The 17,325-nt window shown below is 43.0% G+C and overlaps 4 non-coding genes across 4 annotated transcripts; all 4 read left to right on the forward strand.

Annotated features, from left to right (window-relative positions):
• Positions 1–7,707: 7,707 nt before the first annotated feature.
• Positions 7,708–7,796, forward strand: trnay-gua (transfer RNA tyrosine (anticodon GUA)). The gene is given in 2 exon segments: positions 7,708–7,744; positions 7,761–7,796. It is a non-coding gene; the product is annotated as a tRNA-Tyr (tRNA).
• A 502-nt stretch (positions 7,797–8,298) lies between these two features.
• trnah-gug (transfer RNA histidin (anticodon GUG)) lies at positions 8,299–8,370 on the forward strand. The gene has a single exon. It is a non-coding gene; the product is annotated as a tRNA-His (tRNA).
• Positions 8,371–9,085: 715 nt separating this feature from the next.
• On the forward strand, positions 9,086–9,174 carry trnay-aua (transfer RNA tyrosine (anticodon AUA)). Its single transcript is given in 2 exon segments — positions 9,086–9,122; positions 9,139–9,174. It is a non-coding gene; the product is annotated as a tRNA-Tyr (tRNA).
• A 499-nt stretch (positions 9,175–9,673) lies between these two features.
• On the forward strand, positions 9,674–9,745 carry trnah-gug (transfer RNA histidin (anticodon GUG)). The gene has a single exon. It is a non-coding gene; the product is annotated as a tRNA-His (tRNA).
• Positions 9,746–17,325: the final 7,580 nt, after the last annotated feature.

Genomic DNA, 17,325 nt, shown 5'->3' on the forward strand with positions numbered 1-17,325 from the left:
CCCAAAAGAAGTGCACACGGTACAGGTTGCAAGACTGTGGTAAACTCATTCCTGACTGGCAAAATAATTGGCATAGTGCATTGTACTGAAGTTGTGAACATTTTAGCCTTAGATGAAAGCAATTGTGCGCATCAGGAGAATGAACCCAAGCAAGCACAAGTTTCACGCTTTAGACTTCTCTCTTATTTCAGGGAGAAATAGAAAGATTCCTGAGTAAGAGTGAGTGTGTCGTAGCCCTGCAAGAAAAACAGTTGTTAGATGACTAAATCAGGGTCTGTCAGGGCATTGGTGGTATAGTGGAGAGAATAGCTGCTTCCCAATCAGGTGACCCGGGTTCAATTCCCGGCCAATGCATTCTCTGCTCCTTGTATAATTAGCTTTCAAATGTACCTAGCTATCTCTACCTCTGCTCAGAATATGGGTGGCTTGTAGGAAAAACACAGTCTCAAGCTAATGCATTCTAGCAATTCTTCAACCAAGGAAGCATTTTTGCTATGACTCTTCAGTTAAAGTGATGTCTGTTTTCTCATGTGCATTCTAAGTTCCTTCCCTACAAAGCAAGTGGGGAAGATTAGATTCCACAGTGCCGTACGACACAAAAAACGGGCCTCCCTCAAACTCAATCCAAGACGGACGGACGGATGGACGGCCAGCATCTGCCAGATCACCAAATGGTCCAAGTCCGCGGACAAAAACATTTTGTCCGACAATAGACCATGAAATTTCTCTTTTTCCGTATCATTCGTGGATGCCCATGTCATTTAATGACAAATAGCATTTGTCTTTGCTGCTCAAAATGTTATTAAGCACCATGTTACACATCAAAGTATCAGAAAAACTTGATCATTCTTTTAGTTTTTAAAAGCCAAAATGGTCCTAGAGCTGCTGGAAAGAGTTAAGCGAGCCCTTCTCTAAAGAGAAGTAGTAAATCTGCTGGCTGTAAAGTGTTATTTCAAATCAAGTGGTGCGCATAGGATGACTCCTTACAAACCAACGTCCTATTGAATTTGTGACAGGGCTCGATTAAATTGACATTCTTGTCATGTCATTGGAAAACAACAGCAGAAATGTCTTTGGTTTACGCTACTAACAGTGCCAAAACCTGGTTCAATCATTCTCTGACCAGGAATCGAACCCCCGCCGCGGCGGTGAGAGCGCCGAATCCTAGCCACTAGACCATCAGGGACCCGAAAGCAGTGCACATGGTACAGGTTGCAACACTGTGGTAAACTCATTCCTAACTGGCAAATTAATTGGCATAGTGCATTGTACTGAAGTTGTGAACATTTTAGCCTTAGATGAAAGCAATTGTGCGCATCAGGAGAATGAATCCAAGCAAGCACAAGTTTCACACTTTAGACTTCTCTCTTATTTGTAAAGTGCAAAATAAGTTTTCCAGGAGAAGAGTCTTTTTCTTATCTTCTTAGTTTTATTTATTATTAAACTTCACAATTTCAAAATGCGCGGGGAATGGCTTCGGGAACAATGGCAAAAAACAAGTCTCTGATATGTGCGCGCTACCGCGCTGCGCGTCCACGGCTTCTTTATCTGGGGAATCCCAATTGGGCCACGCCCACTTCAGCAGGTAGGTCCGTATTTGGACATGTGCGTCATACGGGAGAATAAATCAAACTGGAATGAGAACAGCATTAGTGACATGTAATTGGACAAAACATACTCCGGCCCGATGAACTTGCTGAAAGTCAATGTTCAGCCACTTCTAGAGGGTAAAGCAATTGTACAGGTCTTCTAATCACAATTCCCGAAGGTATCCGAATAGCACATGATCTTATTTTTCCGTCTCTTCCCCTGAATGTCTCCTCATTCCGTCCCATTTTCCACATGTGCTTGGGTTGAATAGAATCATGGATTAGTACAACATCTCCACTTTTAAATTGTATAGATGGATTTACTGCAGTACTCACATGGTGTGCAGAACGAAGTTCCATCAAATACTCCTTTTTCCATCGATTCCAAAATTGAATGCTCAATCTCTATCGGTACAGAAGTCTTTTGTTGAGTTGCGTTGCTGTCGTGTTTCTTAAACTGGAATCGCTTAGGGGATAGGAAGGAATGGTAGTAATCCTCTGTCCAGTTAGAAAGTGAGCAGGTGTGAGGGGCGAAGGTTCACTGATATCCGTGTGCAGGTAAGAGAGAGGGCGAGAGTTAATCACAGCCTCAACTTCACATATCAGTGTTTGGAGTTCCTCGAATTGAAGATAAGACCTCCCCAATACTTTTCGTAGACAAGTTTTAACGGATCTCACTAAACGCTCCCACATGCCACCCCACCAAGCGGCTCGCTCGACGATGTATTTCCAAGTGATTCTCTTGTCAGTAAACAATTCCTGTAATTTTTTGTCTTTCATCATTGTCCACATTAGTTTCAAGTCCTTTTCAGCCCTTTTAAAGGTTTTGGCATTGTCAGAATAAATTACACTACAAATGCCGCGTCTGGCAATAAACCTCTTAAAGGCAAGCATGAATGTATCAGTAGTCAAATCGGAAACAAGTTCTAAATGTACCGCTCGAGTTACAGCGCATGTGAATAAAGCAATATATGCTTTTTTGTTATCTGGTTTCACATAAACTGGACCTACAAAGTCCACGCCAGTAATTTCAAATGCTGGGGCCTCATTGATGCGTTCTTTTGGTAACGGTGCACTGACCTGTTCCCCTGGTTTAACTCGTGCGCGTCTGCAGATCAAACAGCTCGTGACGCAGCTCTTGGTCATCTGTCGGGATTTCAGTATCCAATACGTTTCTCTCAGTTGGTTCAGTGTTGCTTGTAAACCTGAATGCATCACGTCTTCATGTGCCTTAATGATCAATAGTTCTGAAAACTGGTTGTTACTTGGCAGTATGTATGGATGTTTCTGATTGAAAGACCAGGTTGTTTCCTGTAATCTTCCTCCCACACGCAGAATTCCACATTCATCCAGAAATGGTTTCAACGAGATGATTTTTGAATGTCTGTCCATTTCCGTATTTTTCAACAGGCTGGCGATTTCCTGTGTGAAGTTGTCACTTTGAGTTTGTTTGATCCAGTACTGTTCTGCTCGTTGAATCTCCTCCGTGCGTAATGGTCCATTTAGTTTTTTGTTCATTTTTTATGTTATGCACGACATACTCCATCACTTCATTTTCATTTGTCACCTGTGATTGGGATTCCTGTTCATGTGTGCAGTCTTTCAGCCACTCCGGCCCGTGCCACCAGAGCGCATCCTCTTGGAGCGCTTGTGCGCTCATTCCACGCGTTCCGCGGTCAGCTGGATTCTCCTTTCCGACGCAGTGTTTCCAGTTTTCCGGTGATGTCAGACTTTGAATTTCACTGACTCGATTCTCCACAAATGGCTTCCACTGTTTGGAGCTACTCCGTATCCAGTGGTATGTTATCATTGAGTCTGTCCAGTAATGAATTTCATTGTCACTCACGTTCAGGTTGTTTGATATGACTTTTCCAAGTCTAGCTCCAATGAGTGCTGCCATTAACTCCAGCCTGGGAATTGTCATTTTCTTTAGTGGAGCAACTTTTGTTTTGGAAGCGATTAAGCTGGTTGTGCACTCTCCGTGTTGTTTTACGCATCGCAAGTAAGCTGCAGCACAGTAGGCCTTTTCACTTGCATCTGTGAATACATGAACTTTACACTGAACTGATTTGTTTTCACACATTTCATCGGCTTTGTCATCACTGTCATAACGACGTGGTACAGTTATTCTTTTCAAATGAGGAATTTCTGCGCACCATTGATGCCAGATTTGCGTGATATCGAAGGGAAGCTCTTCATCCCATGATATTCCTCTCTCCCACATTTCCTGAAAAAGGCATTTGACTCGAATGGTAAATGGTGACAAAAATCCAACAGGATCAAAGATGCGTGCAGCTGCCTGTAGCACCCTTCGCTTCGTGTCTTTTTTGTTCTGCAAGAATTCAATCAGTTCGTTAGTTTCAAACCTGAATTCGTCGGTATCTCTGTTCCATGTTAGTCCAAGTACTTTGAGTGGGTTTGGGCCTTTGATTTCGACCGTTTCCTCGTCATTTCGTTGTTTCCATTCGTTTCTTAATTCAGATGAATTTGTATTCCATTTACATAATTTCATGTTTGCGCTTGACATTATTTCTTTGGCTGTCTGAGACAATTTGAGTGCCTTTTCCATATTATCCGCTCCAGTAATTAGGTCATCTACATACATGCATTGATCCAGTATTTTGATTTCCTCAGGGTATTTCTTTTCGTATTTCGTCAGATGGTGTCTAATAGTTGCGGATAACAGAAAGGGGCTTGATGACGCACCAAATGGCACGCGTTTCATTCTCATTGTCACCAACTTGGGCTCTGTATAGGGAGTAGGTTTCTCTCTGAACCAAAGGAATCTGAGCACATCGCGGTCTCTCTCTTTCAGGCCAATTTGTAGGAAGGCTTTCGTTATGTCCGCCATCATAGCAACTCTGTGCTTCCTGAATTTAATCAGGACACTGAGTAAATCTGGGTTCAGATTTGGTCCCGTAAGGAGACATTCATTAAGCGAGAGACTGTCTTTCTCATGAGATGACGCGTCAAACACAATGCATAACTTTGTCGTGGTCCTGTTTTCTTTAATTACTGGATGATGTGGCAAATAGTAAACTGGATTTTCTGTTTCTACATTTGGCACCTCTTCCACTATTCCCTCAGCCAAATATTCTTGAATTACTTCATCATATTGCTCGTACAAGTCATCATTGTTATGGAAACGTTTTTTAAGGCCTTTCAAACGATTTCTAGCCATGCAATAATTATTTTCGAAATGATTTTTTTCATTACGCCAAGGTAAACTGACTTCATATCTACCTTCTTGTTGTTTCACAGACTGTTCGAACTTCCACAGTGCGTCGGTCTCTGGGTTCTGTTTGATGTCCGTAATTCCCAACGATTCTGTTTCCCAGAAACTGCGTAGTTGGTCACTCAGCGCTTGTCCCTCATCAACGCTGAGATGTAGTGTGTTCACGTCCACTGTTTCAGTTGTCACACTCATTGCAGGGATTGAGACAGTTCCTTGTATTAGCCATCCGAATTTGCTTTCTACTGCCACTAGTCCGTTTTCCAGTCTCTTTGTATGTCCTGTCACAATATGCCAATAGTAGTCTCCTCCGATCAGAAGTCCAAGGCTTTTCTGTTCCATACCTCTCACAGGATGGTCCGCAACTTGTAATCCATCGGCTTCGAGAGAGCGCCTAATTTCCTCGCTGGCCCTTCTGATAGGAGATGAACATACGCTTGTGGTTTCTAATAATTCCACTTCCACAGACATGTTGGTTTTAAGATTTCTCAGACTGGCTTTTACTTTTCTGGCTGTTATTCTTTTGGCATTAGTGGATCCAAATACGTGTAATTTGATTACTTCTGTTCCCACTACTTGCAGATTCAATGCTTTGGAGATGTCTTCTCGTATGAAGCTACGCTGACTACCTCCATCTAACAAACATTTGGCAATTTGGCTTTGTCGTAGCGCATCTACCCAAATTGTTGCCGTTTGTAACAGTATCGCTTTTCCTTCACCTGGCGCAACTGTGCACTGCGCTTGAGCGGTGTCTGCATTTGTTGGGTCTCGTGTCGGGTTTGACTGTTGGGCATTACAAACTGTTTTATGATGTCGTCTGCCACACTGTGCACATTCAATTCCCTGCGCTCTGCAGTTACGCGCAATGTGTCTGGGCCCAAGACATACAAAACACCTGCCTAATCGTTTCAATTTATCTCTTCTGACATCCACTGTGGATTCATTACAGTCAGAAGATCTGTGGTCAGGCTTGCCACAAAACAAACCGTCACTATCATTCAGACTAGTGTAGAATGCTGCGGCTGACGAGGCCATATTTCCTAAGTTGGGCTCCTTTTTTCTCCGCTCTGACGTACTGCCTGTATTCCTCCAATCATTCTGAGACACGTCCTTCATCTGAGTGAGATTCACTGTTCTTTCTCTACTCTCCACTTCCAATTTCAGAAATTCCATCAGTTCTTTTGCTTTTAGAACATTGTCCGCTTCAGATCTGGTAAATTCCAGCGCAATTTCTTCTGGGATTATTTTTAACAAGATTGGACATAGTAAACTGCCATAAGTGTCGGATGCCACGCCAAGTGCGTCAAGGCTTCGCACCTGTATCTCACAGTCATCATATAGTTTGCGCAAAGCGATTACATCATTGGCTCGTTTTACGGGAGTCATATTTAGCAATTTATTCATGTGGGCATTAATTACTAAATCTTTACGACCAAATCGTTTTTTAAGCAGATCAATGGCAGTGTCATAATTCGCATCAGACAAAGCGAGGCCTGCTACTGCCCTCGCTGCGGTGCCAGACAAAAAGGATTTTAAATAACTAAATTTGTCAGTCTTGCTCAAATGTTCTGTTGTATGAATTGTTGTTTCGTACTGACTCCAAAAGCTTTGCCACGCACAAATCTCCCCAAAAAACTTCTGCATGACTAATTTTGGAAGTTTGACCGTGTTCACTCTTGGCCTATTTGCAGTTTCAGCCCCATTTGCATTTCGCTGTGCATTTTGCCTGTACTGTATACTTTCCTCTTCAGCGCGTAAGGCGCGGTTCAATCTTGTTTTACGCACACTAATTGCCTCCATATACTCCATTGCCGTAGCCATTTCTTGTACCAGATCATTTTCTCTTGCTTCGGCTTCGACATCTTTGTCACAATCTTTTAGGAGTTGTTCTTTATCCCTCACCTGTTCGAGCAGTTCTTCCAATCTTCCAAAGTCCAATTCTTCTTCTCTCAACTCTGCATCAATTTTCTGATTCAGTTTGGTTGTCGCTGTTCGAATCACTCCACGCTTCTGTTTCAATCGTTTCATCTTCTCCGGATCCATGACTTCAAACTTTTACAGCAGCTTCTCGCAAACAATTCTTCAATCCACTTTCCTTCATGGATTGGATCCTTTCCTCCCGGGATTCGGCACCAGTTTGTAGCGTGCAAAATAAGTTTTCCAGGAGAAGAGTCTTTTTCTTATCTTCTTAGTTTTATTTATTATTAAACTTCACAATTTCAAAATGCGCAGGGGATGGCTTTGGGAACAATGTCAAAGAAAGAGTCTCTGATGTGTGCGCGCTACCGCGCTGCGCGTCCACGGCTTCTTTATCTGGGGAATCCCAATTGGGCCATGCCCACTTCAGCAGGTAGGTCCGTATTTGGACATGTGCGTCATACGGGAGAATAAATCAAACTGGAATGAGAACAGCATTAGTGACATGTAATTGGACACAACACACAGCAACATTATTATATTATATATATTAGTCGGTGGTTAAAGTTAGTTTCTTGCTGTTTTTTGCTGGTTAAACTTCAGTTTAAGATCTTTCTAACAAGCCCCTGATCGTCTCTGTGGGCATATATTAATAACCCCGTGCGTAAAGTGTGAAATGTCTCAATCAGCCTTTTCCCCGGCGCACTTCTGCACGTTACTGTATGAACACGTTGTTGTGAGTTACACAAAAAAATGGGTATTTACCTTGGGGATAATCAGAGTCACCCACATGAGCTCCCACCACCCCAGAGAGAGCAGTGTCACCCATAGTTGCGCCGACTCTCTGTTCGAACAGAGTCGGTCACCCCCCCACCTGCCTGTTTTGGCCACACTGCGGCGGTGGGCAGCCAGTCTCCGCTTCACATCCACCTTAATGTTGGATTCATGAAAAGGATGAGGGCTTTGCTCCCTTCGATAGCTCAGTTGGTAGAGCGGAGGACTGTAGGTGCCCAACAACAGTTATCCTTAGGTCGCTGGTTCAATTCCGGCTCGAAGGATGTGTCAAGCTTTTGTATACAGAGGCTCTTTTGGCCAACTCCGTCAATCCTTTCAAAGCTTTTGGAACATGCTGTTTTACGAAAGACTGTTCCACTCTCTATCGAGCTTGCTAAGTGCTAGTGGCGCAATGGATAATGCGTCTGACTACGGATCAGAAGATTCTAGGTTCAACTCCTGGCTAGCTCGGTACGCTGGTTTTAGTCTCTCACTTCTCCCACTGCTATAGAACAGGATCGCTTTAAACCTTCTACTCCCTGGGTATCCCAGCTCACTTACGCCCCAAAGATACCTCACAGTGTGTCGTCTTGCAACACATGTGGCTGACCCCACACCGTAAGGAAAGCTCGTCTTCCTCTTTATCTCTGCTGTCAATGATTTTGCTCCAAACACAAAAAAAAACATGCCTGCCAGCCACATGCCGCAGAGCTACATATGCTATCCTTGGGATACGAAGTTGTTTGGGATCACATCAAAGCCACACACGACAACAACCCACAACCGGCCGTGATCGTATAGTGGTTAGTACTCTGCGTTGTGGTCGCAGCAACCCCGGTTCGAATCCGGGTCACGGCAACCCCCTGACCTAATTTGTTTGCATGGCTGAAAAAAGATCCCACTTTCAACTTAGATTTCTTAAACTTTAAAAAAATTATTTTGTCTACAGGCCTCTGTCCCGTATCAAAGGTCTGAAAGAATCAAACAGCACAAATGCAGATGGTCTGTCCATTTAAAGAGCATAAAATGGGTCAAAGTATCAAACAGGCCCCAATGAGAAATAGTGCCTTTTTAATGAGTCGCCAAGGCCGTATATGTTCTGTGTTTTTTAGCTCTTCTAAAGGGAGGGTTTTCACACACCGCCACACCCAAAGTATAAACATCCTAACAACAGAAGATGAAAATCGTGCGCCAAAAGAATGGATGGATAGACCTGACAAAAAAGAACCAAAACAAAAAGGCTGGACTTTTGCGCTGGACAATGTGAGGGTATATTGAGGATCAACATCTGTGTTGGACGATATGGAGACTTTCCCAGATAGATGCCAGATATGTTTTTGTAAGGACTAAATGCATGATAGAAACTGGGGCTGATTTGATCTGAAACGCATCTGAAACTGATGGTTTGTCATCCCTTTTTGTGTTTATTTAACTGATAAACAGGCCGCAGCCCCTGGCTCCCTTCCATAACTCATTTGGTACAGCAGAGAACTGCAGGTGTCCCATGATACGCATTTTAACCCTGGTTACATGCATTCATACAGGATTCATGAAAAGGATGGTGGCTTTGCTCCCTTCGATAGCTCAGTTGGTAGAGTGGAGGACTATAGGTGCACATCAACAGTTATCCTTAGGTCGCTGGTTCAATTCCGGCTCGAAGGTTGTGCCAAGCTTTCGTATACAGAGGCTCTTTTGGCCAACTCCGTCAATCCTTTCAAAGCTTTTGGAATATGCTGTTTTACGAAAGACTGTTCCAGTCTCTATCGAACTTACTAAGGGCTAGTGGCGCAATGGATAGTGCGTCTGACTACATTCAGAAGATTCTAGGTTCAACTCCTGGCTAGCTCGGCACGCTGGTTTTAGTCTCACTTCTCCCACTGCTATAGAACAGGATCGCTTTAAACCTTCTACTCCCTGGGTATCCCAGCTCACTTATGCCCCAAAGATACCTCACAGTGTGTCGTCTTGCTACACATGTGGCTGACCCCACACCGTAAGGAAAGCTCGTCTTCCTCTTTATCTCTGCTGTCAATGATTTTGCTCCAAACACAAAAAAAACCATGCCTGCCAGCCACATGCCGCAGAGCTACATATGCTATCCTTGGGATACGAAGGTGTTTCGGATCACATCAAAGCCACACACGACAAAAACCCACAGCCGGCCGTGATCGTATAGTGGTTAGTACTCTGTGTTGTGGTCGCAGCAACCCCGGTTCGAATCCGGGTCACGGTAACCCCCTGACCTAATTTGTTTGCATGGCTGAAAAAAGATCCCACTTTCAACTTAGATTTCTTAAACTTTTAAAAAATTATTTTGTCTACAGGCCTCTGTCCCGTATCAAAGGTCTGAAAGAATCAAACAGCACAAATGCAGAAGGTCTGCCCATTTAAAGAGCATAAAAGGGGTCAAAGTATGAAACGGGCCCCAATGAGAAATAGTGCCTTTTTAATGAGTCGCCAAGGCCGTATATGTTCTGTGTTTTTTAGCTCTTCTAAAGGGAGGGTTTTCACACACCGCCACACCCAAAGTATAAACATCCTAACAACAGAAGATGAAAATCGTGTGCCAAATGAATGGATGGTTTTTCATCACTTTTTGTGTTTATTTAACTGATAAACAGGCCCAAGCCCAAGGCAGCTGTTCCCTGCTGATCCCGCTCCCGTACCTGTTGTCCACAACCCCAGTCCTGCATGTCCCACCATGGTCCAAACACCTTCACACCTTTCTTCTCCTTCACCTGTCATCCCCAACCCCAGTCCTTCCTCTGCCCCATTTGTTTTTGTGTGTCCAACTCCAGTTCCTGCTGTCCATCAGATTGCTCCTGCTGGACCCATTCCCTCTCCACCACTTGCTCGTAAGCCCTATGTCCGCACTGTGGAGAAAAACAAGTGTAGTCTGTGCCACCAGCCCCTGGCCACAGCCAGTATTATGGCCACATTTACTGCCCACAGACAGCTGTTGATGAAGAGGAAGAGGGCAAAAAAAAAAATGTACTCATTCTTTTCATTGACTGTTATTGTGTGAGTGTGTGTGTGTGTGTGTTTGTGTTTTTGTGCGTGTGTGAGTGTGTGCGTGTGTGCGCGTGCGTGCGCGTATGTTTGTCAGTGTTTTTGTAAATATGAATAAAAATAACTTAATTTCTACACCAGTATTCTTTGTTTTTTCCTAGCACACCTATGGAAAACCTTTGTAAACTCACACAAATTTACAAGAAAGGGAAATAATGGTATTGCTGATAGATCCACAGGCTGTGAGAACTGAATCTCAGAAACATTACTTAGATATGTGGCACTCGTGTTTCCCTGTTCCAACAGATATCCTTTGAATGGTGTTACAAATGTGCCTACATCTTCATCACCATTTAAGGAGTTCTGGCATAATATTTTACTTTCAGATGACTCCACGAGAAAGTAAAAATACAGAGACAGCTGTACACAGTTTTAGCTTCAGTCACTACTCCTTCCCATGTGGAGAAAAGGCATTGCAGCTCACTTCCTTGATTAAGGACATTATTACTTTGTTATGGCTGGGGTGGTGTTACTTGGCTGAAAACTGGATAGGACCCTGCTGGCAACTGGCTGTACAGAGCCATGATTTGAGTAGCTGCATCTATAAGAACATGCAGCTCCAACTTAAATCCATTTCCAAACATCACAGGATGTTTCTCCCTGGTTCCCTTCCTTAGGAAGGCCTTGGACAGCCACCCTTTCATCAAGACAAATAAATTATTCAGAGCCAAGGAATTGGTTTCAGCAGCACACATTGTACAATATCACCGTTTTATTTAAAAAGAGGTTCAGGCTGGCAAGTTAGACAGCTTCATGACAGCCACCTCAGACGGCGGCAGCCTCTTCCGTCGGATTGGCGGCGGCAGCCTCTTCCGTCGGATTGGCGGCGGCAGCCTCTTCCGTCGGATTGGCGGCGGCAGCCTCTTCCGTCGGATTGGCGGCGGCAGCCTCTTCCGTCGGATTGGCGGCGGCAGCCTCTTCCGTCGGATTGGCGGCGGCAGCCTCTTCCGTCGGATTGGCGGCGGCAGCCTCTTCCGTCGGATTGGCGGCGGCAGCCTCTTCCGTCGGATTGGCGGCGGCAGCCTCTTCCGTCGGATTGGCGGCGGCAGCCTCTTCCGTCGGATTGGCGGCGGCAGCCTCTTCCGTCGGATTGGCGGCGGCAGCCTCTTCCGTCGGATTGGCGGCGGCAGCCTCTTCCGTCGGATTGGCGGCGGCAGCCTCTTCCGTCGGATTGGCGGCGGCAGCCTCTTCCGTCGGATTGGCGGCGGCAGCCTCTTCCGTCGGATTGGCGGCGGCAGCCTCTTCCGTCGGATTGGCGGCGGCAGCCTCTTCCGTCGGATTGGCGGCGGCAGCCTCTTCCGTCGGATTGGCGGCGGCAGCCTCTTCCGTCGGATTGGCGGCGGCAGCCTCTTCCGTCGGATTGGCGGCGGCAGCCTCTTCCGTCGGATTGGCGGCGACCGCCACTGCAGCTTCTGTCGGATTGGCGGCGACTGCCAGAGAAACATTCACTTCTCTTTTAGCCTTCAGATTTACTTGTGAGATGTCAGCTTGCTTATATTTCATGTGGCCAATGGATGCAGCAGCTTTAACTTCTTTGCTTTCCATTAAGACTGCAAAGAAGTTCAAAAGTGGATTAAGAAATATAGACAAGTTAGTCAAACAGAAAATGCAAACACTTCAGCTTTAAACTCAGTTTAGTTGCTTTTCTTGCAGTGTGACAAAGCTTTAAAGGGCTTTACCATATCCTGACACATACTATACAACTATGCAGGAGTCAAGTAGACAGCAGCAGATTGAAACGGGTCAATGTTCAGACAGGTGTCTTCTGAATACCATTTTCCAGTCAATGCTCAACTAACGCAGTTTATAAAGTTTCACCATCCAAGGAAGACTCAAACTCATTATGCATACCTTCTTTTGAGCTCTTCCCCAACATGGAATCCATTGGCTGGACAAGTTCAAGGGGTTTCCTTGAAGACAAGTCTATGACACAAAAGGCATTGAGTTACTATGAAAACCTACAGCTTTAAAACATTTCTTACAGCTGTCCTTACCGCTTTGCTTTTTCTGAACCTCACTGGCAGCTCCATGATTCATCCCAACTATTGGCCAACATGATCCTATGGAGAGAGCATATTTTTCCACAAATGCTAATCATGAGAAAGAACAACAGACACAATCCAGTTTTAGGACTTAACACCAAAAACAGCAGACAAAAATGCAAAACCTTTGGCCAGCCAAGCCGTCAGCACAGAAATCAGCAGGACTCCAACAACTCCCATTGTTCCAGTCAGCAAACAACATCCCAACCCACCTGTGAGGTTTAAATCAGCTCCTCGTGGAGGTGACACAGCTGTTGCTCATCAGGTATAATTAGATTTAGAAGATTCAGGGCTCATTCAGATAATAGTGAATTAAAAATATCAAAAGTGGATTTAAATAGTAGTATTGAGGATTTTAATCTTTATATATGTAATGCTATTGTAGAAGTGGCTAGTCGAACTATAAGGATAAAAGGTGGGAAAAAGGAAAGGAAGTTGGTACCATGGTGGACAATAGAATGTACTGCAGCTATTGAAGAAACCAAATAAAGCCTTTAAAGTATTAAAAAGAAATCATAGCCCTCAGAATTTGAATGAATACAAAAAATTGCAAGCAAAGGTAAGAAGAACTGTTAAAAGTGATTAAAAGAATGAAAGGAATTAAAAGAGTGAATGGATATCCAATATTAAATAATGGAGAAACAACAGCAGTGAAAAATAAAGATAAGGCAGACATGTTGAGAAAAGTGTTTGTTAGAATTCATAGTTCTGAAAATATCAGTGTAGTAGGGCGAGAAAAGACAATTCTGGAAAATAAGGAGTTATTGGAGAAAATGGTCGAATCGAATGATTTATTGAATATGTCATTTACAATAATGGAATTGAATAGGGCAGTTTAAAAATTTAAATTATAAACTCCAGGAAAGATCAGATTTGTTATGTAATGGTAAGTCATTTAAGTGAATTTTCTAAAAATATTTGATTGGAATTGAATTTGGGAGGAGGGAGAATTACCAAAAAGTTGGAAAGAAGCTGTGGTTATACCAATTAGAAAGCCAGGAAAAGATGAATCAAAACCAAAAATCAAAAATTATAGACCGAGAGCTTTAACATCCAATATATGTAAAATAATGGAGAGAATGATAAATGAAAGATTGTTCTATTATATAGAAAGTAAAGGACTTATATCAAAGTATCAAAGTGGATTTAGGAGAGGGAGGAGTACAATGGATCCAGTAATATGTCTAGAGAATGAAATAAGAAAGGCTCAAGTAAATAAAGAGAGTGTTGTAGCAGTATTTTTTTATATTGAAAGAGCGTATGATATGATGTGGAGGGAAGGGTTATTAGTTCAAATTAAAAGAATGAGTATAAATGGTTGTATGTTTAAATGGATTAAAAAAAATTTAGAAGGAAGAAAAATACAAGTGAAAATAGGGAAGGAATATTCTGAGAATTTTAACATAGAAAGCACAGTAAGTCCATTATTATTTTCTGTGATATGTTTAAGGTCTCTCACCAGAAGAGCACCTAAAAGAGTTCTGAGGAGTGTGGACATAAATCCCACTACATTTTACCTGGAAAGCAAGCCCTTTATAATTTGACCTCATTTGCCTTCCACATTTGGGTATATACTGAAGAGATTGTAATAACCCCAACCCTAAATTTGACTTGTCCTAAGTGCATTTGCTTTTGATTCGCCTAATTTTAAATCAAACAACCTCAAACATCCCTACATGAAACCACATTTAGATAATAATGATTCTATTTTTGTGAAAGGGGGATGAATTCATACCCTCTGTACACATAGCCTAGCTTTACATTAATCTGTGTAAAATATGCTCAAGGACAATACCACTTCTCTACTGGCAAACGTCCAGGGGCCAAGAAGTGGAAAAGGGCCCTGGAGAAAATTGATGCTTGTCCCCTGCAGAACCACACAAAGGATCTGTTCGGGTGATGCCTTCTGTGCTCCTGTGGGTTCCACAAGGTAGGTGAAATGATTTACTAAGTCCTGATAAGCCACTGCAACATGTGGATTTATTTATTGAACAATATATATCTTCACTATTCTGGAGAAAACTGTGAGTGTAGGATTCTGAGTTGCATGTAGTACAACCTAGTCAGCCAAGGAGGAGGAAATAGTCCACCGCTACACAGCCCTCCATGCCATGGACAAGAAGCCTTCAAGGTACAAAATAGTAATTATTTTATGCACCAGAATTAAACATACATTCCATGGGCTGAATGAAGAATATGGATGTCTCTTTCACCATCTAGCTACACCCAGAAGGCTAGGAAGAAAGCGCGGGCTTCAGGAGGACCGTGGAGAGCACCGAGGAAGCCGAGTGGCTCTGCTCCTGGACAGCAGGCAGCAGAGAGGTGCTTTCTATCATTTTGGGTCAATACAAATCATTGATTAAGAGACAGCACATGTAATTAAGTGTAAATTACTTTATTGCAATCCCTACTGACATTGTCACTTGGTTCTTCGTGGCTTTACAACCTTGTTCACGGTCCAGATCATATCACACTTCTCTCCCACAGACTGTACATGACTCACGGCCAAGCAGCCCGGGATCCCGAAGTCCACAGGGTCAGTGAGTGTGTCTGCCTCAGACTAGTGATGTGTCGGTCGCGAACGAGCCGGCTCTAAGAGCCGGCTCTTTGAAGTGAACGACAGGAACTGGCTCCACAATGGGAGTCATTTTGGGATCCTATTTGGGAGCCGTTTTTTTTTTCTTTCAGTATCTCGCTGTCTCGCTTGTGCTCTGCAAAGTAGGAGAGCCGTCAGTTTTGTCCCCACATCTGTTTTTTTGTCCTTCATACCTCGGTGTCTCCCCCCCCCTCCCCCTCCCCCTCCCCCTCACTCTGCTCTGCTTCTGCCAGTGCTAGACGGAGAGTTTTTCCTCGGTCTCCACTGCCCTCATGGAAGCGTGTGCTCCACACATCTGAGTGATCACACGCAGCTTTCAATTAATAAGGTGACGGGGCTGCTTTTATACTTTTTCGTACTGTGGTGGGTATTTGTATTTAATACAGTGAGTTCTTCATCTCTAGTGGTTCAAAACTTGTGTTGTTCACATGTTTTTATCCTTCATAGTTTTATACTTTAATTTAATAGCACTGAAAGTGATACTTGTATTATGGTGCCTTTTTGTTATGAAGCAGCTTCAATACTTTTTCGTACTGTGGTGAGTATTTGTAATACAGTGAGTTCTCCATCTCTAGGCCTAGTAGTTCAAAACTGGTGTTGTTCACATGGTCTCTTTTATCCTTCATAGTTTTATACTTTAATTTAATAGCACTGTATTTGATATTTGTATTGTGGCACCTTTTTTGTTATGAAGCTCCTTTGATACTTTTTCGTATTGTGGTGAGTGTTTGTATTTTATCTGTTTAATTTATTTTAAGTTATTTTTGTGGAAGTGGTGCTATTTTGTGATAATTTAAATGTTTATAATAAAACTTTTATTTATAAAGCACTGTTATGCAGCATTTTTACTCATCATAAGTGCTTAACAATGTCAATAATGAAACAAAATGTTATAAAATTAGGTTTAAGCTATTAATAATTAATAATGTAAAAATATATATGGGGAGCTGTTTTCGGTTCAAGTTTGACATAGATCAGCAGCAGTTCACTCGAGTCCCATCACGCAAAAATACAGAACGCTTGCATCTACCGCCATGAGGGGGCAGTCTAGCTCGAAGCCACGCTCACTGCCAACAAAAGCCAGGCAGAGTCTCTGTGGCGCAATCGGCCAGCATGTTCGGCTGTTAACCGAAAGGTTGGTGTTTCAAGCCCACCTAGGGATGTTCTGACTTATGCGTATTACGTGAGTTCAAGTAAACATTCAGCCGCCAAAACGCTCTCCTTACGGATTATACACGCTCCTTGGCAAAATATTTCTCCAAGGGTGACCTGTTAAGTACAGTGTAATGCATGACTCAACCTGAAGGCTCCTCTGTCTTTTGTCAAAATTGCACAAGCAAAGTGAAAAAACAACCTTTTTGTCATATTGCTATGAAAGTCATACACAAACAAGAAAAAAATCAAAAAGGCTGAGAGACCAAATGAGGGCACTTGGGAAAAACTTTGACATTAAATCTCTTTCTTTAACAAGTCAGACCAGGAAGTTATTGACTACTTGTTGTGTGCTACTTTACTTGTTACCTACACAGCAGATATCAACCTTATGACAAACATAAATAAATCGAACACATACTCTAATGAAGGGATGAGAGGTAGTAATGATCGAGGCCACGCCCACAGACAGCTACAGCAAGTCTCTGTGGCGCAATCGGCCAGCGCGTTCGGCTGTTAACCGAAAGGTTGTTGGTTTGAGCCCACCCAGGGACGAGTTTGTGTACCAACAAATCTACCGGTCAGCAACCAGTTGTAGGTTTGGTAGCAAATCGATAGCTGTAATGGGTGACTTGTCCCACTGAACACACAAGTTATCCTTTAAGTCATTTGGTTGACAAGAGTTAAGGTGCCAAAGCATGCTGAGCTGTTTGATGAGAGATATTACAATTGTATTGTAACTGGTAATCTTGCTGTATAGATAGATAGATAGGTATATTTTTATTCAGTCACACAATAATAACAATACAATCATAATAACCTCAAACATCATAAAGTGACTGAAAAGGCACAGGCTGAAGCATAATGCTTATATTAAAGCCTGTCCTATTTAACAAATTAATAGATTAATCTGCCCTTCAACGTACAGTATATATACATACATACATACATACA

This window comes from Odontesthes bonariensis, chromosome 8 (assembly GCF_027942865.1).
Source record: "Odontesthes bonariensis isolate fOdoBon6 chromosome 8, fOdoBon6.hap1, whole genome shotgun sequence".
In the NCBI taxonomy this organism is placed as follows: Eukaryota; Metazoa; Chordata; class Actinopteri; order Atheriniformes; family Atherinopsidae; genus Odontesthes; species Odontesthes bonariensis.